The sequence below is a fragment of the Hylobates moloch genome, unplaced genomic scaffold (assembly GCF_009828535.3).
Source record: "Hylobates moloch isolate HMO894 unplaced genomic scaffold, HMol_V3 SCAFFOLD_2, whole genome shotgun sequence".
Taxonomy (NCBI): domain Eukaryota; kingdom Metazoa; phylum Chordata; class Mammalia; order Primates; family Hylobatidae; genus Hylobates; species Hylobates moloch.
In genome coordinates, this window is record NW_026652277.1 from 174,807,195 (window position 1) to 174,833,434 (window position 26,240).

The following is a 26,240-nucleotide window of genomic DNA, read 5'->3' on the forward strand; positions in this document are numbered from 1 at the left end:
TCGTGCAGTCTGGAGTGCAATGGCACGATCTCGGCTCACTGCAACCTCCGCCTCCCAGGTTCAAGCGATTCTCATGCCTCAGCCTCCTGAGTAGCTGGGATTACAGGCACCCACCACCATGCCTGGCTAATTTTAGTATGGTTCTTTCATATTATCAGTGAAGAGAGATAGTTTGATTTCTTATTTTCCTGTTTTGATGCCTTTTATTTCTCCTGACTGATTGCTCTGGCTAGCCCTTCCAAGACTATGTTAAATAGGAGAGGTGACAGTGGGCATCTTTGTCTCGTTCTGGTTCTCAGGGGGAATGCTTCTGGCTTTTTCCCATTCAGTATGTTGCCTATCAGTTTGTCATAGATGGCTCTTATTATTTTGAAGTATGTTCCTTTGAGGCCTAGTTTGTTGGATTTTGTTGAAAGCTTTTTCCATGTCTATTGAGATGATCATATGGTTTTTGTCTTTAGTTCTGTTTATGTGATGCATTACATTTGATTTGTGTATGTTGCTGCTGGATTCGGCTTGCTAGGATTTTGTTGAGGATTTTTCTGTCTGTGCTCATCAGGGATATTAGCCTGTGATTTTCTCTTTTTTGTTGTGTCTTTGCCAGGTTTTGGTATTAGGGTGATTCTGGCTTTGTAGGATGAATTAGGGAGGAGTTTCTCCTGCTTGATTTTTTGGAATCATTTCGGTAGGATTGGTACTAGCTCTTCTTTGAACATCTGGTAGAATTCAGCTGTGAATCCATCTGGACCAGGGCTTTTTTTGTTGGGTAGGTTTTTTATTACTGATTCAAGTTTGGAACTTGATATTGTTCTGTTCAGGATTTCAATTTCTTCCTGATTCAACCTTGGGAGGTTGTGTGCTTCCAGAAATTTATCCATTTCCTCTAGATTTAGATTTTCTAGTTTGTGTGCATAGAGGTGTTGATAATAGTCTCTGAGGACCTTTTGTATTTCTGTGGTATTGGTTGCAATATTGCCTTTGTCATTTCTCATTGTGCTTATTTGGATCTTTTGTCTCTCTTGTTTTCTTTGTTACTCTAGCTAGTGGTCTGCCAGTCTTGTTTGTCTTTTCAAATAACCAGTTATTGGTTTTGTTGATTCTGTGTATGGATTTTTGCGTCTCAATTTGGTTTAGCTCTGGTCTGATTTTAGTTACTTATTTTATTGTTAGTTTTAGCTTTAGTTTGTTCTTGTTTTTCTAGTTCTTCTAGGAATTATATTAGATGGTTAATTTGAGATCTTTCTAACTTTTTGAGGTAGGCGTTAAGTGCTACAAACTTTCCTCTTAACACTGCTTTTGCTGCATCCCAGAGATTTTGGTATGTTGCATCTTTGTTTTCATTTTTTAAAATAATTTTTTAATTTCTGCCTTAACTTTATTGTTTGCCCAAAAATCATTCAGGAGTAAGTTTTTTAATTTCCATGTAATTGTGTGGTTTTCAGAGATCTTCTTGGTATTGATTTCTATTTTAGTCCACCACGGCCCAAGATTGTGGTTGGTATGATCTTGATTTTTTGAATTTATTGAGACTTGCTTTATGGCTAAGCTAGTGATCGATCTTGATGTATGTTCTGTGTGCAGATGAGAAGAGTGGTTGATCAGTGGAGTGTTCTGTAGGTGTCAGTTAGGTCCAGTTGGTTGTGTCCAATTTAAGTCCAGAATTTCTTTGTTTTCTGCCTCAATGACCTTTCTAATGCTGTCACTGGGGTGTTGAAAACCTCCGCTACTATTGTATGGCTGTCTAGATCTTTTCATAGGTCTAGAAGTATTTGTTTTATGAATCTGGGTGCTCTAATGTTGGGTGCATATATGTTTAGGATAGTTAAGTCTTCTTGTTTAACTGAAATCTTTATTATTTAATGCCCTTCTTTGTCCTTTTCTACTTTTGTTGGTTTAAAGTCTGTTTTATCTGATATAAGAATAGTGACTCTGGCTTTTGTTTTGTTTTGTTTTCCATTTGCATAATAAATATTTATCCAATCTTTTACTTTGAGCCTATGGGTGTTATTATGTATGAGATGGGTCTTTTGAAGTCAGCATTCGGATAGGTCTTGTTTTTTCAATCCAACTTGCCACTCTGTGCCTTTCGAAAAAAATAAAGATAGGATCTCACTTTGTTGTCCAAGCTGTTCTCAAACTCCAGAGCTGAAGCAATCCACCCACCTCAGCCTCCCAAAAGATCACAAGCATGAGTCACTGTGCCTGGCCATGACATTTTTTTTTTTTTTTTTGAGATGGAGTCTCGCTCTGTCGCCCAGGCTGGAGTGCTGTGGCGCAATCTTGGCTCACTGCAAGCTCTGCCTCCCGGGTTCACGCCATTCTCCTGCCTCAGCCTCCCTAGTAGCTGGAACTACAGGCGCCCGCCACCACGTTTGGCTAATTTTTTGTATTTTTAGTAGAGATGGGGTTTCTCCGTGTTAGCCAGGATGGTCTCGATCTCCTGACCTCGTGATCCACCCACCTCAGCCTCCCAAAGTGCTGGGATTACAGGAGTGAGCCACTGTGCCTGGCCCTGACATTCTTTATAAAATTTTATTTTTCTTGATACAATTTATTTTGATTTTCTTTATAAAATTCACCTTTTTGTCATTAAAGTCCTGTTTTGTACTGTCATACATTTAGCCTCAAATTCCGTATCAGTTAATACACATATTGCTACTCCTGCCTTATTTTGTTAAAGGGAACCCTGGTTCTTTTTAGTTGAAATTTGTATTTAGAGATCATAGTCCTGGTCCAAGGGGTGCTTATTGCCCCTGGGTTGGTCCTTGTTTCTAACGCTTTTCAGCAGATAGAGCTAGCAAATAAATTTTGTTTGCTCATTTGTTCTATTTATGGTTTTTTTCTTTTTCTTTCTTTCTTTTTTTTTTTTTTGAGATGGAGTCTCACTCTATTGCCCAGGCTGGAGTGCAGTGGCGTGATCTCAGCTCACTGCAACTTCTGCCTCCCGGGTTCAAGTGGTTCTCCCGCCTCAGCCTCCCGAACAGCTGGACTTACAAGCATGTGCCACCATGCCTGGCTAATTTTTTTGTATTTTTAGTGGAGACAGGGTTTCACCATATTGGTCAGGCTGGTCTTGAACTCCTGACCTCAGGTGATCCACCTGCCTTGGCCTCCCAAAGTGCTGCGATTACAGGCGTGAGCCACTGTGCCCGGCCTTGATTTATGTTTGTTTAAAAGAAAATACATCATGAGTCCATATTGACGTTTATAAATCAAATTTAGGAATAAAAAGGCTTTCTTATTTTGTTTTTTATTTTATTTTGTCTTCTTATATTGATATATCTTTGCATTTTCCTTTAATCTCTTTCAAGCATTTGGCCACAGATTAAAAAGTGGAGTCTATTTAGTCTAAATGCTATCTTGTTCCTTCTTCAAAGTATAGTTAGTCATTAAAGTAATTTACTTCTACCCTTGGAGCTGATTTTGGCTTGGGAAGCTAGTTAAACCACAAAATTGCTTAGCTGGACCATATTAAGATGATGACTTATGACTTGTCTTCACTAGCTTGAAGTAAACCAGATGTCCTCATCATTTGGCTTTCATTATTGTCCTAATAAGTCTGTGTGTGGGATGGCTAATTGGCTCATCATAGTGTTAACCTTCCATACATGTCTGTTAATATCAACATCAAACAGAAGCATCAGGGGGAAAGAACATTAAAGGCAGGTACAGGGGAAGAGACTGAAGGTTGCTCTGCACCAGACAAGCAACAGGAATAGAAAATGCACCAGAACGCAAAGCCAGCCATGGCGCATGGCTCAAAATACTAGAAATTAGGCTTTTCTGCAGTCTAACCGTCTCTACTGGTGTGCTAACCTTTCATCTTAGCATCTCTGCTGGTAGTTTCTGCTCCTTCTGCCCTTCACATCCTCTTCATTTGTCAAAATGCAACTCATATTTCATCTTTTTCTTGAAACTTGGCACAATCTAAGCTGATCCAGATCAGCTACTTCAAAATGGAGCAGGGGTGGGGGCTCTAGCAGCAGGAAGAGCAGTTTCAGAACTAAGGGCGCCAAATAAGGAACAGATGTGGGTTGTTACAGATTGGGAACGGATGTGGGTTACAGATTGGGAATGGATGTGGGTTACAGATTGGGAATGGATGTGGGTTACAGATTGGGAAAGGCTGGAAGGTTGTTTACTGTAACTACGGGCAAGGAGGCAAGGTAGTTAGGCTTTGAAAATAAAGGACAAGAGGAACCTTTGAAGAGGAACTCACTATTTCCAACAACTTTTAGAATCTTGCTAGGGTACAAATGCAAATTATTTTTGTCTCATAGAAAAGATAATTTCTGAAGTTAAGTTTTAGTTCTCTGAAGGTGCATTAACCAGTTTTGTATCTAGCAATCTCATTCCTCATCTTTCTTCAGAAAATAAACAATGTTTCAGGTTATCTTTGAACCAGCTTTATCACCTGATTTTTTCCACATCAGTATTAAGTCTTTGACAAGCACTTACACTGCATCCTCGTACGCTGGTTTGAGGATTGTGTTTTACAACTTCTTGAAAATTATACTTTGATAAATAAAGGAACCATGACATCTGGAAATCATTGCAGCAGGTAGCTTTGTGTGCACCCCTCCAGCCCCCAGGAGAAGCAGAAGGCGCCTGTCAAGAGTAAGGGTCGGCCGGGCGCGGTGGCTCACGCTTGTAATCCCAGCACTCTGGGAGGCCGAGGCGGGCGGATCACGAGGTCAGGAGATCGAGACCACGGTGAAACTCCGTCTCTACTAAAAATACAAAAAAATTAGCCGGGCGTGATGGCGGGCGCCTGTAGTCCCAGCTACTGGGAGAGGCTGAGGCAGGAGAATGGCGTGAACCCGGGAGGCGGAGCTTGCAGTGAGCCGAGATTGCGCCACTGCACTCCAGCCTGGGCGACAGAGCAAGACTCCGCCCCAAAAAAAAAAAAAAAAAAAAAAAAAAAAGAGTAAGGGTCGCACACTGGGGCAGAGGGAGGAGTACAGAGGAGCCTTCCCTTAGCAAGATGAATCACTTTTGAGAGAACTCACCTAGGTTACTGTAAGCAGCCCCACTGTCTAGGGACAGAGACATTTCTTGTTGAGATTTAAAAGAAAAACCTATACATCCTTGATATGGAGGCTTCGGGTGGGATAAACACCAGGAGCATTTCTGCCCCAGGTTTGCAGGGGTGGGAGGGATGGTGCTCTAGGACAAGCCGAGCCCAAGCACTGGGTCACACCACAGCTGAGCTGAGCAGTGAAAAGGGAGGGCCATCTCTGTGGCCATTTTGAAACAAGGTCACAAATTATTGGACCCTCTTTTCATGGAGAGATGGGGCCTGTGTTCCATCCTTCTGAATCTGGTAGGGCTGTGACTGCGAAGCCAACAGTGTATGTCAGAAGGGACCCTAGGTGGCTCCCATAAAGGTCCCATCATAGGCCGGGCGCGGTGGCTCACGCTTGTAATCCCAGCACTTTGGGAGGCCGAGGCGGGCGGATCACGAGGTCAGGAGATCGAGACCACGGTGAAACCCCGTCTCTACTAAAAATACAAAAAAATTAGCCGGGCGTGGCGGCGGGCGCCTGTAGTCCCAGCTACTCGGAGAGGCTGAGGCAGGGGAATGGCGTGAACCCGGGAGGCGGAGCTTGCAGTGAGCCGAGATCGCGCCACCGCACTCCAGCCTGGGTGACAGAGCGAGACTCCGTCTCAAAAAAAAAAAAAAAAAAAAAAAAAAGGTCCCATCATAAAAGTCCCACCCTGAGCACAGGAACACTCACCCTCAGAGCCCTGAGATGACCGCTCTGAGGTGTCAGGTATAAAGAAGCCCAGCCACACAGACAGGCTGCATGCAGGTGCACCAGGGACAATCGTAGCTCATCTCACCCTTGGGTGACCCCAGGGCAGGCATGTGAGTGAGGAAGCCTGGGGCCTGCTCTGGCTGCACCAGTGACCTCAGACACTCAATTCTTTCCAGCTGAGGCCACAAACAACCTGGAGCAGGGACCAGCCCACTCTGTCTCCTAAGAATTCTTGACCAGCAGAATGCATGAATATACAAAGCTTTGGGGGTTATGTTTTAAATAACTTCATACTGAATAAAGTTGACCCTCAAGATCAAGATTCAATCTCGCCGGGCGCGGTGGCTCACGCTTGTAATCCCAGCACTTTGGGAGGCCGAGGCGGGCGGATCACGAAGTCAGGAGATCGAGACCACAGTGAAACCCCGTCTCTACTAAAAATACAAAAAATTAGCCGGGCGTGGTGGCGGGCGCCTGTAGTCCCAGCTACTCGGAGAGGCTGAGGCAGGAGAATGGCGTGAACCCAGGAGGTGGAGCTTGCAGTGAGCTGAGATTGCGCCATTGCACTCCAGCCTGGGCGATAGAGCGAGACTCCTTCTCAAAAAAAAAAAAAAAAAAAAGATTCAATCTCAGCATAACTGACACTTCGGGCTGTAATTCTCTGGTGTGGGGTGGGTGGGCGCGCTGCCTTGTGCGCTGTAGGATGTTTAGCAGTATTGCTGGCTTCTACCCACCAGATGCTAGGAGCACTCCTTACCCAAGTTATGACAACACAAAATGCCTCTAGACATTGCAGTGTCCCCTGAGGACCAAAAGCTTCCAATTGGGAACCACTGGTCTTGATCCCTGGCCTCAAATGCTCCCGGACACCTGCCACACACCCAGTTTAGGAAGCCAACTGTGGCCGGCATTGCACTGTGGTGTTACAGGTGCCTGGGCCCTTGTAATCTTCCAGGATAGAAATCAAGAGAGATCACCAGACATAGTAGCAAAGAGAGTTTATTTTAGCTTGTGCACAAGGAAGTCAGCACCAAGAAGGAAAAACCAATAGGCTGCTCCCCAAGGGTAGTGTGTGGGTTGGTTTTATAGGTTTTATAGGTGAAGGGTTACGTCAGGGCATGTTTAGGAGGGTTTTTTTAGTGCTTGAGTACTTACTGGCTTAACATTTGTAAAAAAAACACATTGTGTGCAGTAGTAGCATTTTAAATCTCAAACTCCTGACCCCAGGTGATGCACCCAGCTCAGCCTCCCAAAGTGCTGGGATTACAGGCATGAGCCACTGTGCCCTTCCTACATTTCTATTTTTATTCTACCAATAATTTTAAAGTCAGCTTGTTTAGCAAAGTTATACTTAAGTCAGGTGAACTTGAAAATTGCTTAAACTTATTTACTTAATTTATGGGTGCTCTTTTACTTATAAGCCAATTTGGTAGACACAATGTATAACAATAGGTGTACATACAAATAAACACATCTAGACATGTAGACCCGCACATAAACGAAGAACCAACAGCTTGGAACCTTAGCTGTGAGATAGCAGTACAAGCTTGTTGGCATTTACTTTGTCCCAATAGATAATCCAACGAAGGCTATGAACCAAAAGTTTAGGTAAAGCAGTCTCCATGGAGCTTGATTTTTCAAGACCAAACCTCTCCAGATTCCAAAGAACACTGGGGCCAAACAGCACCCAAGGAGCATGTCACATGTTAACCAGGCCCCGTGCTTGGAACAGCAGCACCAAAGGCTGGATACATGCAACGCCATCCCACTTTCCCATTCAACAGGAAACTCCAGATTCCAAACTATACTGGGGCTAAACGGTATTGCAAATCCGAGAGAAAATTCTAAGGGGGGCTTAGTACTAGACCTCAAAACCTCTGCGGAGAGCACCCCCTTTGGAGAGGCTGAGATTCGGAGGATCCTCAGGGCGTCCCCCAAGGGGTCCAAAAGAGTGTCAGACATCTCTGACCTTTCTCTGCATGTTTTCCCTCCAGAGCCTACTATCAGCTTGATAAGCATAGCCCTGAACCATAATGATACATAGGAACTGGACGCTGGGTGGGCTTTTTTGTCCTTAGACAGTTGAATAGGACAAGGAAAGAACTTAGCATAAGAAAAGGTTTAAGTCACCTGAAACAAGTGTGAGTTTTCTCTGAGCCGCACCACCACCACCACCGTAGGGATCAGGGACCACACCTGGAAAAGATAAAAAAAAAAAAGAGTCATTCCCCCTTCTGGATAGGGCGATTATTCCCATTCACTCTTTGACCTTCAGGTGATACCAGGGAGTGACCCCAGCAAATTGCCCTCAATCCAAGAAGCTACTAGGAAATAGCCGCTAAAATACTGAAAAACAAACAAAAGAAAAAAGAAAAAAAAAAAAAAAAGAAAAACACTCAGGTCCCTTAAGCGAATAGGGTGGTGGTGGTTAGGCACCTCCACATGGAAACCCCTTATTTCACTGGTCACAGCCAGAAACCTGCAGTTGCTTCTATGTTTCTGCGCTTCCCACCAAGGGTCCTGAGATGGAAAGGAACAGACAGACAGAGACAGATGTCCCTGTATGTAGTAAAAGGGGAAAGGAGAAAAATAAATCCCAAACCTTGGGCCTACCTTCTCCTGGCTGGCTCGCCAAAATATGTTACTGGTGGAGGGTGTCCAGGTTCTTGGTGTCTTGAACAAAGAATTGGACAAAAGGCACAAACAAAATAAGGAAGGAATGAAGGGATTTATTGAAAATGAAAGTACACAGCTGGGTGCAGTGGCTCAAGCCTGTAATCCCAGCACTTTGGGAGGCCGAGGTGGGTGGATCACCCTGATGTCAGGAGTTCAAGATCAGACTGGCCAAGATGGTGAAACCCCATGTCTACTAAAAATACAAAAATTAGCTGGGCGAGGTGGCGGGCGCCTGTAATCCCAACTACTCGGGAGGCTGAGGCAGATAATTGCTTGAACCTGGGAGGCAGAGGTTGCGGTGAGCCGAGATCAGACCACTGTACTCCAGCCTGGGTGACAGGACAAGACTCTGTCTCCAGCCACCTCGCCCAGCTAATTTTTGTATGAAAAAAAAAAAAAAGAAAATGAAAGTACACTCCACAGTGTGAGAGCGGGGCTGAACAGAGGGGCTCTAAGGCCCTGTTACAGAATTTCTGGGAGTTTAGATACCCTCTAGAGGTTATATTCCATTGGTTACTTTGGGTACACCCTGTGTAAATGAAGAGGAAGTAAAGTTACACAGTCTTTTACTCGGTGTGCGCCCTATGGAGAAGATATTTCCTGTAATAGCTGAAGTGTGAATCGGCTTTATGTTCCCTGCTTCCAGACCCTATTTTCCTGCCTCAGTTTGGATCTGTGTCCCTCGACCAAATCTCGTGGGGAATTGGAATCCCCATTGTTGGAGATGGGGCCTGATGGGAGGTGACTGGATCATGGCGCAGAGTTCTCATGAACACATCAGCAGCATCAGAGATGGGGCCTAGTGGGAGGTGATTGGATCATGGCACAGAGTTCTCATGAACACCTTAGCAGCATCCCCCCTTGGTACTGTAAAGTGAGTGAGTTCTCATGAGATCTGCTTGTTTGAAAGTGTGGAGCGCCTTCCCCTTCTCTCTCTTCCTCCTGCTCCAGCCATGTAAGATGGCTGCTTCCCCTTTGCCTTCCACCATGATTGAAAGTTTCCTGAGACCTCTGGAGAAGCAGAAGCTGCTATGCTTCCTGTAGAGCCTGCAGAATCGTGAGCCAATTAAACCTCTTTTCTTGCCAGGAGCCGTGGCTCACGCCTGTAATCCCAGCACTTTGAGAGGCTGCGGTGGGTGGATCGTGAGGTCAGGGGTTTGAAACCAGCCTGGCCAAGATGGTGAAACCCCGTTTCTACTAAAAATACAAAAATTAGCCGGGTGTGGTGGTGGGCACCTGTAGTTCCAGCTACTGGAGAGGCTGAGGCAGGAGAATCGCTTGAACCCGGGAGGCGGAGTTTGCAGTGAGCCTAAAAACAAACAAACAAACAAACAACTCTTTTCTTTATAAATTAGCCAGGTATTTCTTTAGAGCAGTGTGAGAACAGACTAATGCAGGGTGATCATTTGAATCTAGCTGCAAAGAGAAGTTTGACGTTTGCATTCATTGAGCCCTTTTAGGAAAGATCAGGCAGCTAACTGTTGGCGAGGGTATACAAACTTGTGTGCTGGAAATCAAAAGGCCTGAGTACCTGTCCATATTTCCTGCAACTTGAGGGATCTCTGTATAGAAATTGAGAAAGAAAAGAAACTTTATCTGAGGAATGTGAGCCTGCTATAAATTATCAGACCCATAGAGGCATGAGAGTGAGGCAGCTGTCGCATCCCACCTCTCCCCTTGAGCTAAGTAATCAGCTCTTGAAGCTGCTTGCTATGCGGACTCTAAACCAGCTGCCGCCACAAGCGGCAAGGCCACTCACTGGACACCATACCCCACACCCCACAGTTCACCAATGTACAGTCAATCACTGATCAATCTCATTTGTCTAACCAACGGGAATTCCTGACAAACAGCTGTATCAGCCCACTCCCTGTCCCTCTTATTGCTTTGGAAAACCTGCTTCTGTCAAAGGCCTAACAGAGCTCATATCCAAGGTGACCTGGGTCTGAGTCTTCCAGGTGGCTGTCCTCTCAACTTGGCTCAAGTAAACTTTCTTTTTAAGTGTTATTTTAGGTTTGGGGTACATGTGAAGGGAAACTTGCATCACGGGGGTTTGTCGTACAGATTTTTTCATCATGCAGGTACTAAGCCCAGTACCCAATAGTTATCTTTTCTGCTCCTCTCCCTCCTCCCATCCTCCCCCATCAAGTAGACCCCAGTGTCTTGTTTCCAACCTATGTTGTTCATGATTTCTTATCATTTACCTCGCACTTACAAGTGAGAACATGTGGTATTTGGTTTTCTGTTCCTGTGTCAGTTTGCTAAGGATAATCGCCTCCAGCTCCATCCATGTTCCAGCAAAAGACATGATCTTGTTCTTCTTTATGGCTGCATAAACTCCTTAAAATTATATTTTGTGGCTGGGTATCCTAGCACTTTAGGAGGCCAAGGTGGGTGCATCACCTGGGGTCAACAGTTCAAGACCAACATGGTGAAACCTCGTCTCTACTGAAAAATACAAAAATTAGCCGGGCTTGGTGGCGGGGGCCTGTAATCCCAGCTACTTGGGAGGCTGAGGCAAGAGAATTGCTTGAACCCAGGAGGTGAAGGTTGCAGTGAGCCGAGATTGTGCCATTGTATTCCAGCCTGGGCAACAGAGCAAAAACTCCGTCTCAAAATAAGTAAATAAATAAAATAAAACCAAAGTATATTTTGTGCCTCAGTTCCTTCTTTTAGGTCCACAAAATAATAAATTATTTATCGGCTGGGCACGGTGGCTCATGCCTGTAATCCCAGCACTTTGGGAGGCCGAGACGGGCGGATCATGAGGTCAGGAGATTGAGACCATCCTGGCTAACACAGTGAAACCCCATCGCTATTAAAAACACAAAAAATAGCTGGGTGTGGTGGCGGGCGCCTGTAGTCCCAGCTACTTGGGAGGCTGAGGCAGGAGAGTGGCATGAACCCGGGAGGTGTAGCTTGCAGTGAGCCGAGATCCTGCCACTGCACTCCAGCCTGGGTGACAGAGTAAGACTCTATCTCAAAAAAAAAAATTATTTATCATTATTAAATAAGAACCCATAGATGTAATGCTGCTGTGTGCAAACCTAGATGTCAGTCATATCATAGAGTAGAAAAAGAGAAAGTTGAAGTTCTAGACCCAGCTTTGCCCCTTACTAGCCTTGGGTTCTGGAGCAAGCCACCTAGTCTGAAAGTGGCTCTCCTGGGCTATGACATGCCCACACATTGTGAGGGTCTGGAATTCTAAAAAGGCTCAGTTGGGATGGCTGCCATTGCTCCATGGTGTTTGGAGCCTCTGCTGGGAAGACTCACTTGGTTTCAATTTTTTCAAATGGCTGGGCCCTGGGACAGCTGGGGCTGCAGAGTGCACACATTGGGTGAGCCCTTCCTCCCACATGGGGCACTGGGCTGGGATGGCAGAAAGACAGGCCCAGCTGAGACGGTCAAACAGAGCCCCACCCCCATGTGGCCTCTCATCCCCTAGAGCCCCCCATGTGTCCTCCCCTCCACCAGAGTACCCCCAGCATGGGTGAGAATCTCAGGGATCGTTCTGAAGTAGCAGCTGGATTCTGAGAAAGATCTTCCCAAGACGGGCCTCCAGGGAATCAGCACTCCAGCCGTTTTCCAGCCTCCTCAAGTCACAGGACATCACCTCACTCTGCTCAGTAGCTGGGGGCATCGCCTTTCTTTATCTTTATCTTTTTTTTTTTTGAGACAGAATTTCAGTCTTACCCAGGTTGGAGTGCAGTGATGCGATCTTGGCTCACCGCAACCTCTGTCTTCTGGTTTCAAGCGATTCTCCTACCTCAGCCCCCTGAGTTGCTGAGATTACAGGCACCCGACACCACGCTCAGCTAATTCCACGCCCAACTAATTTTTGTATTTTTAGTAAAGATAGGGTTTCACCATATTGGCCAGGTTGGTCTCGAACTCCTGACCTTGTGATCCGCCTGCCTCCCAAAGTGCTGGGAAGGCAGGCGTGAGCCTCTGCGCCCAGCCCGCCTTTCTTTTAATGCTTTCATACCTGGCAATTCCTTTTCTTATTTCCCTGAAATGAATGCCTGGCTTAGAGTAGGAAATGAATTTGTTGAGTGAATAGATTGGTGAAATGACTGCAGTGCTACGATGTTGAGAAACATTTTCTTTTCTGTCAGCATACACATATATGTGTATATGTTTATGGGGGTGTGGGTAGGTGTATATACACATGTGCACGCCCATACGTGTATATCTCCCAGGCATTGTTTTGCAGGACAAACTTGATGACAAATAGAAATTCCTCTCTGAATTTTTCATCCTTAGGCATTTTTACAGCATTCCTTTCTATTTCTATCCTGGCTTAGACATTGGAGCAGTTCTTAGGATGCTTGCTGCAGCCAACAGACAAAAGGAAAAGTGACTTCTCTGCACTTTATGATTTACAGAAATTTTATGTAATTAAAGTAATTTAGAGCTGAGTTTCTGAGCTTATAATTAGGGTTTTAAAGCTTATGTAAAGCTGCTCTTTCAAGGAGAATTACTTCTTAGATGTAAGAGCAGATTTGGACAGAAGCATTTGGATTCTGTCAAAAGACATTATTTTGTGTGTATGTGCCTACTGTGAATACCGACATAACTTCCACACTAAATTATGACTATAGCTTCTTGAAATGTCACCAAAACAATGTGATAAAAACGCAAGAATATGTCCTGTTTAGTGATAACCTCTATGGTGAATTTCATTGGGTAAAATTAAAATAATCTACAGGAAGACTGTACTTATTTATGAGTCAGTTACGAGAAAACATTCTGAGATGATTGAGTCTTTTCACCCCCAATTTAGTGTTTTAAAATGCGGGCAATTATCATTTTTTTGGTCTCTTGGGAATTTAACTATTACACAACTTATTACCCCATACAAGTTTTCAAATATGAGGCTGACTTATATATACTGTTTCACGTTATTCTTCTTTTAAAATTGAGAAAATTATTGAATATAATTAAAAATTCATAAAATACTTTCAACATTACTGTATTTCTACCAGTTTTATTTCTTCTCATTAAAAATCCAAACCATTAGCCTTTTGCAGAGAGCTAAGAGTTGACTCTATCATACAGCTAGAATATGTATTTACGTGATTTATCCTGGAGTTGACTGCATGTAAGTGATATATTAGAGGTACTCTCATTAAGAATGTTTGTTTTGTGCCACACGTGGTGGCTCATGCCTGTAATCCCAGCACTTTGGGAGGGCGAGGGGGTGGATCATGAGGTCGGGAGTTTGAGACCAGACTGACGAACATGGTGAAACCCCGTCTCTACTAAAAATAGAAAAATCAGCCAGGCATGGTGGCGTGCACCTGTAATCCCAGCTACTCGGGAGGCTGAGGCAGGAGAATCGCTTGAACCCAGGAGGCAGAGGCTGCAGTGAGCCGAGATTGCGCCACTGCACTCCAGCCTGGGTGACAGAGCGAGACTACATCTAAAAAAAAAAAGAATGTTTGTTTTGTATTAAATAACTGAACTAAACATATATGTATATACATAATGTTTATATAGAAAGAAGGGCTAGAGAAATACCCTGAAAAAAATTTCCTTTTACTTATTTTCAAATGTTTTATAATGAAAACATCCTACTGTTGTAAAGAGAAATGTCACTTAAAAATTAAAATCCAGAAATGCAAAACTATATCATCTGGTTTCTTCACGTCAATATAATTAAAATTATACTTCTGGCCGGGAACGGTGGCTTGCACCTGTAATCCTAGCACTTTGGGAAGCTGAGGCAGGCGGATCACCTGAGGTCAGGAGTTTGAGACCAGCCAGGCCAACATGGTGAAACCCCGTCTCTACTAAAAATACAAAAATTAGCCAGGCCTGGTGGCGGGAGCCTGTAATCTCAGCTACTTGGGAGGCTGAGGCAGGAGAATTGCTTGAGCCCGGGAGGTGGAGGCTGCAGTGAGCAGAGATCATGCCACTGCATTCCAGCCTAGGTGACAGAGCGAGGCTCTGTCTCAAAAAAAAAAAAAAAATCATACTTCTTAGCTGTTGTAGGATGCTGGGCACATTAAAGGAGTAAGACTTGGTTACTGATTGAAAATAAGTCATAAAATTCTGACCAGTAGGACAAAAGTATACACTTAAAAATGTTAAATCAAACCCAAAAGTTAAAATCTTTTGAGCTGTATGAAATGGCTGATTATCTATCAAAATAATGCTTTTGGCTGGGTGAGGTGGCTTACGCCTATAATCCCAGCATTTTGGGAGGCCGAGGCAGGTGGATCACTTGAGGTCAGGAGTTCGAGACAAGCCTGGCAAACATGGTGAAACCCCGCCTCTACTAAAAACACAAAAGTTAGCCGGGTGTGGTGGCAGGCGCCTGTAATCCCAGCTCCTTGGGAGGCTGAGGCAGGAGAATCGCTTGAACCTGGGAAGTGGAAGTTGCAGCGAGCTGAGATCGTGCCAGTGCACTCCAGCCTGGGCACCAAGAACAAAATTCTGTCTCAAAATAATAGTAGTAATAATAATAATGCTTTCATTGACTGCAAAATTAGTTCCTTTGTCATGACATTTGGGAAGTCAGTATCTTTGTCACATGAAAACTATAAAATATACATATTAAACATAAGCTAGCAAAAACTAAAGAGGGTAAGTATAATTATTTCACTTCATACATTTTAACTTGATGAGGAAACATTTTTATTATTTTATTTATTTTTTTGAGACAGAGTCTCGCCCTATTGCCCAGGCTGGAGTGCAGTGGCATGATCTCGACTCACTGCAGCCTCCGCCTCCCAGGTTCAAGCGATTCTCCTGCCTCAGCCTTCCGAGTAGCTGGGGTTACAGGCGCGTGCCGCCATGCCCGGTTTTTTGTAGTTTTAGTAGAGATGGGGTTTCACTATGTTGGCTAGGCTGGTCTCTAACTCCTCAGATGATCCGCCCGCCTCAGCCTCCCAAATGTTGGGATTACAGGCATAAGCCACTGCACCTGGCCGAGGAAACATTTTTAAAGCAAAACAAAATCTTAAATGAAAGTGGAGCATAGTTTGTGTCTAATATAAAAAGTACTTATTATCCTTTTTTTTTTTGGAGATGAAGTCTGACTCTGTCACCTAGGCTGGAGTGCAATGGCATGATCTTGGCTCACTGCAACCTCCACCTCCTGGGTTCAAGCGATTATCCTGCCTCAGTCTCCCGAGTAGCTGGGACTACAAGCATGCACCATCATGCCCAGCTAATTTTTGTATTTTTAGTAGAGACGTGGTTTCACCATGATTGCCAGGCTGGTCTTGAACTCCTGACCTCAAGTGATCCACCCGCCTCAGCCTCCCAAAGTGTTGGGACTACAGGAGTGAGCCACTGTTTCCGGCAGGTTTCTTTTGACAAAACTACTTCACGGGTGGCATTCTATTCATCTTCAAGAGGAACATATTGCCTTGTGTCTTTGTGTGTGTGTGTGTGTGTGTGTGTGTGTGTGTTGCAGTCTTTGCTGCTCAATGACAAGACCCTTGGAGGCTGAACAATAGGACTATCCCAATTTTGTCGTTCTTTGTCAAAATATTTCTATAAAGTGAAATTTTCCCACATATACTGTTTTTGAACTGAATAATACAGTCTGAATAAAAAGGCATAATAAATTTTGTCTCTATTCTTTTTCTTCTAATTTTCAAAATAAAGAGTTGATTCTCTAGTATCTTTTTTTCTTCTTCTTATGAGATGGTATCTCACTCTGCTGCCAGGCTGGAATGCAGTGGCACAGTCATAGCTCACTGCAGCCTTGGACTCCTGGGCTCAAGCAATACTCCCACATGGCTGGGACTACAGGCATGAGCCATCACACTTGGCTAATTTGTTTTTTACTTTTTGTAGAGACAGGATCTTGCTATGTTCTCCTGGCTGGTCTCAAACTCCTGGCCTCAAGCCATACTGTCATGGCCTTGCAAAGTGCTGGGATTCCAGGTGTGGGCCAATGTGCTCAGCACCTAACATCTTTTGAAGGTGGCCAGACGTGTGTGTGTGTGTGTGTGTGTGTGTGTGTGTACGTTTGTGTTTTAGAGGCTTTAGTAATTCTGGAGGTGTTTTCAATCAATTGCAGTTAACATCTTTATTGATGCTCAAATTGTTCCATCTTGGCAGGTGGAAACATCTTCGACAAGTCGACTTCTAAATCCTATTGGTATGATGCTTGTAGTCTTTGGTAGCTTTCTGGCTAATAAAATGTTCCAGGCTCATTTTGCACATTTTATGCCTCAGACCTGGAATCAGCTACTTCTCCAAAAACTCTTGGAATGTTTTTTTCTGAGACAGAGTCTCGCTCTGTCACCCAGGCTGGAGTGCAATGGCACGATCTCGGCTCACTGCAACCTCAGCCTCCTGAGTAGCTGGGATTACAGGCTCCCGCCACCATGCCTGGGTAATTGTGATTTTAGTAGAGATGGGGTTTCACCATGTTGGTCAGTCTGGTCTCAAACTCCTGACCTAATGATCCACCCATCTTGGCCTCTCAAAGTGCTGGGATTACAGGTGTGAGTCACCACGCCCGGCCTTTGGCATTTGTTTTTTTTTTTTAAGTGAGAAGTGTTATTTTAAGAGAATGAGGAATATTCACTTCTATTGATCATTGTTTTTGAGTTTTTCCATTGAACACATTCATCTATCATATATCTACATCTATCTATGTGTATACATTCATGTATTCATGTGTGTATGTGTGTATATATGCACACAGCCGATGAATTGATATGTGTGGGCACACACACTTAAAGATATACCTCATGAGTTTAACATATTTATAATTAAAATTCAAGACACAGGGTATTTAATTAATTTGTTTTATATCTGGTGTCCTCTTTTTCCAACACCAAGAGTCCTGGTTTTCTTTTTCTGAGATGGAGTCTCGCTCTGTTGCCCAGGCTGGAGTGCAGTGGCGTGATTTTGGCTCACTGCAACCTCCGCCTCTTGGCTTCAAGCAATTCTCTTGCCTCAGCCTCCCAAGTAGCTGGGATTACAGGCGCCTGCCACCAGGCCTGGCTAATTTTTGTATTTTTTAGTAGACACGGGGTTTTCTCCATGTTGGCCAGCTGATCTCGAACTCCTGACCTCAAGTGTTCCACCCGCCTCAGCCTCCCAAAGTGCTGGGATTATAAGTGTGAGCCACCATCCACGGCCAAATCCTGGTTTTCAAAACGGAGAGGATAACACAATTAAGTATATCATATGATTATTTATTTGCTTTAATTGACATTGCACACACTCCATTCTCAGAATAAAGATGCCATCACTATCACCCAAAATGATTACTGAAAGGCTAAAACGACATTTTTCATATGCTCTCCCAGTGCCCTCATATGTCTTCAGAGTGGTGGTGTATCTACATTGTCAAGTCATGGATCTGTTGCATACTAGCTTCTCTTTTTTGAATCCATTGATGTGCTAGAAAATGTTAAACAAGAGACTCTCCAGAAAAAGGGGGAAAAAGCCCTGATTCATAGCATTTTGCAGCTTTCCATGGAGTAAATACTTTCACCATTGGTGAGCTATCAGGGTGACATCATTAAATGTGGAGTTCGGGAAAAGATGTGCAGAAGCTGACCCTATCTCCACCATTTGATACAATCGATGTCAATAACCTCAAAAGCATAGATAATTGTAAAATGTAGTAAAATAATTATGAAGTGATTTTTTTTTAGTGTTTACTGTTTTTAATATTATTTAAATGTATGTACGTTTATATACTTTAACTGTTCATAATGTCTGTGTTTAATAACCAAGTCATAAAATTCTTGAAAAGTTAATTGGCTCTCATAAACTTGTCCAAATTGCCTCCAGCAAACAGCTGGTCGTATCTATAGCTGTATCTACCTACCCACCCACTTAATATTTGCCATCTGTCTTTACGTCAATGTCTCTGCAGTCATTGTGACCGTCTGAAACTTGTTCACTAGTAGATTCCTTAGGAATAGCTTATGGTAACTGTATTTCCTGAGTCTTTGCATTTTGGTAACAGTTTGCTGCTTTTATACTTGAAAATTATTTTGGCTTATCTTTACTTTCCTCGAGTATCTTTTCTCATTTTATTTATTTATTTATTTTTGAGACAGAGTCTCACTTTGTTACTCAGGCTGGACTGCAGATCATAGCTCCCTGCAGCCTCAACTTCCTGGGCTCAAACGATCCTTTCAGCTCAGCCTCCTCAATAGCTGGAACTACAGGTGCGTGCCACCATGCCTGGCTAATTTTTTGTAGAGATGGGGTTTTGCCACATTGCCCAGGATGCTTTTGAACTCTTGGGCTCAAGCAATTCACCTGCCTCAGTCTCCCAAAGTGCTGGGATTACAGGTGTGAGTCACCACACTCGGCCTGAAGATGTAACTCCATTTTGTTCTGACGTAAGGCATTGCTGTTGAAAAAATCTGATGTCAAACTAATTTTCTTTCAAAATGTCACTGCATCTTCTTTTCATGGGGGAAGGAACCCCAAGAAATTTTATTTCTTCCCTCTTTCCCTTTCTTCCTTCCTTCTTTCCTTTCTCTTCCGATAATTTTACTAGAATGTCTTGGTATTGGATATTTGGACTCCATTTTCCAAGGTGTATAGATAATCTTTCAATATGTCGTTTCAAGTATATGCTTATTTCAGGAAACTTTTCCTGAATTATACATCTTGTTTGTTTGGATCTATTCCTTTTGATTTTCTTTTCTTTCTTTTCTTTTTTTTTTTTTGAGACGGAGTTTCGCTCTTGTTGCCCAGGATAGAGTGCAATGGCACGATCTCGGCTCACGCAACCTCCGCCTCCCAGATTCAAGCAATTCTCCTGCCTCAGCCTCCCGAGTAGCTGGGATTACAGGCCTGCACCACCATGCCCGGCTAATTTTGTATTTGTAGTAGAGACGGGGTTTCTCCATGTTGAGGCTGGTCTCGAACTCCTGACCTCAGGTGATCCGCCTGTCTCGGCCTCCCAAAGTGCTGGGATTACAGGCGTGAGCCACCGTGCCTGGCCAATTTATTTCTTTAGGAACTAATATATCTGTGTGTATGTGCGCGTGCACGTGTACGCATGTGTACAGGGTCTTCCTTGCCTGTTTCCTATATCTGTATATCTGTCATTTCCTTTTAAATCTTTTTCATCTTGTACTAATTTTCTACCACTGCTGTAGCATATCACCATAAATTTAGTGTCTTAAAAAACACATTTATTATCTTACAATTTTGCCTTTCAGAAGCTGACCATGGGTCTCACTGAGCTACAACCAGGGTGTCAGGTCTGGATTTCATTCTGGAGGCTTTAGGGCAAATCTGTTTTCTTCCCTTTTCCAGCTTCTAGAGGTAGTACACATCCCTTGGCTCATGACCACTTTCCTCCATCCACAAAGCCAGCAATGTATCATTTCTCAGACCGCTTCTTCCATAGCTGCATTTCCTTCATGCCACTGCAGTCGACTCCCCACTGTTAAGGACCCATGGGATTAGGCTGGACTCAGCCAGATGATCCAGGATCAGGCTTCTCTCTTGAGATCCATAATGTAGTCACATTTGCTGTCACTTTGCCATGTCAGGTGACACAGGCACAGGTTCTGGAGATTAGGATGGGGACATCTTTGGGTGACTGTTATCCTGTACCACACGTCTCTTTTATAGCCTCATATTTTTTCATCTTTTCTTTTAATGCATTATCAGTTCTATTTGCTCGTGTTTCTTTCTCTCTTCATTTCTGAAATGTTTTTAAAATTTTTACTTCTTTTGAGTTTGTCATCTCCTTTCTGTATTTTTCTAAATCTGACACGTCATCTTTTCATATCTAATGTCATTTTAGATGTTTATTAACTTATTTTAAAATATTTTAATTTTCGTCTGTTTTGAAGTCATGGCTTTCTGTCATAATTTATTTTCTATAGAAATTATTTTTTATTCTTTTTTTTCATAATTACTTTGTATGGGATTTGACCTTAACTTTTTTGTTATTCATCTTCATGTAATGCTAGCTTTCCTGACTTTTAGAAGGGAAGACTTAATTAGGGTAGTTTTTCTAGTGTCATGGCTCTCCTTTTTCTTTATTGATTCATCTCAAATTCAATAACAATTCAATAAGTTGGCCCTTGATAAGCTGATTCAATATCTTATCTGGATGAGAAAAGGCCTAAGAATAGCCAAAGAATTCCTGAATGAGAAGAATAAATGAAAGACTGCCCTATCAGATGTCAAAACATATTATACAGTTTTAATAATTTAACACTGTTATTAGTGTAGTTATGGAAACACATACAAATGAAACAGAATGGAGAACCCAAGAAAAAAACTGACATATATCAAGCTGATTTATGTTAGTGTCAGCATTGTAGCTATCTGGGTAAAGAAGCGACTCCTCAATTTAAGAGATGCTGAAATAATTGGTTATGTATGTGGGAAAAAATGAAATTTGATACCTCCCTCACGCCATACACTAAATTCCAGGGAGATTAAGGATTCAAATATAAAAAGCAACACTTTTAAACTTTCAGCATAATGTACAGAATAATATTTATAGACAGTAAGTTTGGTTTCTGAATACCATTCTCCACTAAAAGGAAATAGAGATCCGTGGAGAAATGGCTGGCTCCAGAGCTGGGAGAGGAAGACCACGGGACTCTGTCAAAGGACACAGGAGTCAGAAGGACACCAGCCACGGCTGGGACTATCTGAGCAGCAAAATAAACAACGAAAATAATGGATTATAACTCACTGAGTAAAATAGGAATCTATACACCAAACTGATATAAATAAATAAAACAAGAAGGAAAAGCTCTTGTTTAGAGTAGATGCCAACTAATAAATGTAGATGTTACAATGAAGTAAAACAAAACAATGAAACCGCACCATTTTGCAGCCATCTTATTAGTAACTGATTGAAGAAAAAAATTTTCTTTTCTTTTTTTTTTTGAGATAGAGTCTTGCTCTGTCGCCCAGGCTGGAGTGCAGTGACGCGATCTCAGCTCACTGCAACCTCTGCCTCCCAGGTTCAAGCGATTCTCCTGCCTCAGTCCCCCAAGTAGCTGGGATTACTGGTGTGCCCCACCACGCCTGGCTAATTTTGTATTTCTAATAGAGACAGGTTTTTGTCATGTTGGCTGGGCTAGTCTCTAACTCCTGACCTCGGGTGATCCACCCACCTCGGTCTCCCAAAGTGCTGGGATTACAATCATGAGCCACTGTGCCCGGCCAAGAAAAAAGTTTTCAATGGATGCTATATTAGTTATCTACTGCCATGCCGCAAATTACTCCAAAACTTAGTGGCTATTTATTATTTATTTTTGGACAGCTTTTGTGGGACAGGAATTTGGGAATGGCTTTTCTGGGTGATTCTGGCTTGGGCCTACTCATGAGATTGCAGTCCAGATGCTAGCTGAGGCTGCAGTAATCTGAGGGCTTGATCAGGGCTATGGGAGTATCTCCATGGTGGCTCACTTACATGGCCATTGGCAGAAGACCTCATTTCTTCACCATGTGCGCCTCTCCAAATGGCGACTGGAGTATCCTCACGACATGACCTCTGGCTTCTCCAGAGCAAGCGCTCCAAGACAACAAGGAGGAAGACACAGTGTCTTTCTTTACAACAGCCTCAAAAGTCAGACTGCATCACATTCTCAACATCCTATTGGTTACGTAAGCCATTCCTATCCAGTGTGGGAGAGGACCACACAGACATGTACTTATTAGGAGATGGGATCACTGGGGCCATTTCGGAGGGTGGCTATCAGATGCTAAAGTTGGTGGAGAAAAGTTTGATGAGGGAGAGGATATTCATGTAGTCTCAAAGTGTCTCATATTAATTACAAAGAGGAAATAACAGTTTTACAATGAAAAAACCTCACACATGCCACTTAACCAAGTGGCCAAAATTGGTATCACCAATAATGGGACAAACCAACATCATGGGCTTCTTATCCAATCAACCAAGTAAACATCGTGTATGTGGTATTCCTGCCGAAAACACATAATGTAAATCTAATCCAGAGAAGACACTGGGTAAACCCTAATTGAAAGGCATTCTACAAAACACCTGACCTGTACTCTTTTAAGAACAGCAATGCCCCAGTAGACAAAAACAGGCTGGAATCACTCAAGGTTAAAGGATACTAAAGAGATGTGACAAATGATGATACAGACCGAATCGTGAACTTGGAAAAAAACATGACTATTAAGGACATTATTGGAGCAGTTGGTAACTTTTGCATATGAACCGTGGATTCGTTAACAGTAGCTTTGTGCTCACCAGTTCACTGATTCCCTGAGAGTTGTTAAACAGCAAAGCATGTTTTGAGCTGGTTGTTAAGCTGTTGATAACTTGAAATCAGCCATCATGAGCCACTTACCATGGTATTTTGGGAAAACTCTCTCAAACTGTGTTTTTCCTCTGCTCTCACACCACAACAGCAATCATCAACACAGAAAACTCCTGTGACCGTGTGTGTGGGAACTTCTCCCCACCACCAAGAGGCAGACACAAGCCGGGACCTCCACCCAGTTCCTTCACTATCTATCTGGAGGTAGCATCGGATCCCACAGATTGAGGGCTCAGATCCCAAGACTGCCCTCACCCCCAGATATCAGTTGCAAATCTGGGCCTTGGGAACTTCTGATTGAGCTTCAAGTTGGGGTTCCCACAACCCCCTTTGGGTTTGATTGATTTGCTGGAGTGGCTCACAGAACTCAGAGAAACACATTTGCTGTTTTATGATAAAGGATATTACAAAGGATACAGATGAAGTGATGAGGTGCGGAGGAAGGGGCTCAGAGCTTCCATGCCTGGGGCGCCACCCTCCAGGAACCAGGAACCTCCATGCTTTCAGCTATCCAGAAGCTCTCTGAACTCAGTCCTCTTGAGTTTTCATGGAAGCTTCATGACATCAGCATTCCTTCCCCCAGTGTGTAGGGCAGGACCCTCTCTGAAAAGTCTTAAGACCCACAGTTGGAAAGGTGGGAGAAGATGGAATCCTGCCTTGGGGCAGGTGAAAGGAGGGCAGGAGAGAGATTCTGTTTCTTGAGGCCTGCCCCTGCGGCCTAACACACCCCACATTTTAATAAAAGACTGTGACAAGGGCTATGGTAGTTCTGAACCAAAGTAAACCATCACACATGGGAACTGGCAAATGTTACAAATCAGGTCCTCTCTCCCTCTCTCCCTGTATGGACAGTGCACCAACTTGCCACTTGGTAACAGTATTATAACAACGCTGTCTCCTGATTTAGGTAAGCGTACTGTGTGGAGTAATGGTCTTATTCTTAGGAAGACGTGGTAAAGTGTTTAAGGGTAAGGGGATCTGATGTCTACAACTTAATCCCAAATAGTTCAAGATAGATAGGTCAATAGACTGAAAGAGAAATTGATCAACAAAGTTAATATGGCAAAATTGTGACAACTGGTGTATCTGAATAAATAGGTCTTTGTAGTATTCTTGCCATTTTTCCTGTAAGTTTGAAGTTTTTTCAAAATAAAATGTTTTTTAAAAAACCCTCCAACAGCTAACGTTACCTGGGTTATTAAGTCTAATAAACACGACTGACTTGCCCAAAGTCATATAGAACATTAATGTTTGGTCCAAAGCTATCATGACACCTTGAAGTAGCCTTTTCTGAAAATGTTTAAATTTCTTTAAAATTTCTTGTGATCAAATTAATGTGTGAATATTTTTTATATCTAAAAAATAATGTTACACATAAACTTTGAAATTAAAAACTAACTTGGTATTTTGTTTGGGCCTGATAATTCCTGGCTGTAGAGGCTGTTCTGGACAGTGTAGGGTGTTCAGTAGTATCTCCGGGCTCTGCCAACTAGATGCCTGTAGCAGAGTGTCCCTCCCCCTACCCACAATCAAAATGTCTCCAGACCTTGTCAGATGTCCCCGGGGGACGGCAAAATCGCCCCAATAAAGAACCACAGTTCTAGAGTCAGTGTGATATAACAAAGTCAAAAGGAAAAAGAAGGCTGGTCACAGTGGCTAAGGTGGGAAGGTTACTTGAGCCCAGGAGTTCAAGGCTGCAGTGAGCCGTGTTTGCACTACCGTGCTCCAGCCTGGGTGACAGAGCAAGACTCCTTTTCAAAAAGAAAAAAAAAAAAAAAGGAAAAAGAAGTAAAGCAGTTGGCAATATGTGCAATATACATACATATGAAAAAAAATTTGAAGAGACCAAGGGTTTTTCCAATGGGTATATCCCAAACTTTGTGTTGTGTGTGTGTGTTTAATCCTTTTGTGCTCTTAGAGTTATCAATTAAATCAGTCCAATATTCTATTTCACACATATTTTAGAGAATGAATTTATAACCATTTTTGGAATTAAAGTAGTACTGCCATCTAATGGTGTTAATCAATTAATTCCAGCCCTGATATACTGGCCAGATTCTGAGCCTGAATGTCAGATATTGAAGTAATGGGAGTTAAAATAGTGAGTCAAAACAGTGAGTTAACCACCAATCAAAGTAGTTCTTCAAGAAGGAGCAGTACAGAGCTTCTGACACATGGAGAATGTGCATTTCCAAGGTTTGAATGCACCATATATGGCTATGGTACCAGGCCTATGGCTTTTGAATCAATGAATTTTTTGTATACATGCACTTAGCAACACAATAATTACATTTATAAAGGGGGCTAGGCATCGTAAAGCTAAATAAATAACAAAATCCTCAGAGAATTAGTAGAAGAAAAACACTTTCATATTGTTCTCAGCATTTATTTTAAAACATCTAATTTGAAGGTATCAATTAATATAGCCAATTAACTATAATATTAGCTATCCATTTTCCCTCTAAAGCAGCCTCATTGTCTGGGATATCAGCTGAGGTTCTTTGTCTCATGGCCACAGAAATCAAGAATGCAGACACACAAAGGGTGAAGTTAGAGAAGTTTAACAGGCAAAAGGAAAAGGACAGCTCTCCCTCACAGAGAGAGGTCCCAAACGGGTTGCTGTGCTGCAGTAAAATGTAAGGGTTTTTATAAATGAGCTAGTAGGGAGTGGGTATCTTATCTATATAGGGCATGAAAACCTGGTTAGGACCAGGTGTGTCATCTGTATAGAGTGGAATCTCTGGCAGCCCCCACGCCATTCTTTTATCATGCAGGCAGGCTCTTAGCTTGGGCTACTCCACACTGCCTATCTCCTTCCACCTTGCATGTGCTAACAAGAAGAGGGGGAGTTTCCATGCCTTGTTGCGGGTACCTCCTTGCAGCTGCAGGCATCCCCCCACCCCACCATACAAGCTTCTAGCTAACCTTAGTGTGTCCCTGTCCAAAAAAGGGGAAAGGAATGTGCTCATTAAAGCCATTTTTTTTTTTTTTTTTTGAGACGGAGTCTCGCTCTGTCACCCAGGCTGGAGTGCAGTGGCGGAATCTCGGCTCACTGCAAGCTCCGCCTCCCGGGTTCACGCCATTCTCCTGCCTCAGCCTCTCCGAGTAGCTGAGACTACAGGCGCCCGCCACCACGCCCGGCTAATTTTTTGTATTTTTAGTAGAGACGGGGTTTCTCCGTGGTCTCGATCTCCTGATCTTGTGATCCGCCCGCCTCGGCCTCCCAAAGTGCTGGGATTACAAGCGTGAGCCACCGCGCCCGGCCAAAGCCACTGTTTTTACTGGGACCCATTTATGTAAGTTTGGTGATTACCCAAGAAACTCCCTCTGTGCCGGAGATGCTTATCTACATTATACAGTCCAATCTTCCAGGCTGCTCTTTGTTAAAAGAGAAGTGATTTATTTGAACTGCCTGTGGTTAGAATGGAAGTAATTTCTGAGCTGTTTTTTGTCAGAAGGAAAGCTTTTGCCAGGGACTCTTTCACCCTATTTACCTACCTAAATTATTTCTATCTCCTGTATTGCCTCTATCCATCTTAGTTCTCTG

General features: G+C 43.2%; 1 protein-coding gene across 1 annotated transcript in view; it reads right to left on the bottom strand.

Annotated features, from left to right (window-relative positions):
* RNASET2 (ribonuclease T2) overlaps positions 1-26,240 on the bottom strand; it is a 68,860-nt gene that overhangs the window by 32,349 nt on the left and 10,271 nt on the right. The window contains exon 2 of the mRNA XM_058435670.1: positions 7,890-7,955. The gene's annotated coding sequence lies outside the window, so the exon portion shown is untranslated. The remainder of the gene's footprint in view (positions 1-7,889; positions 7,956-26,240) is intronic.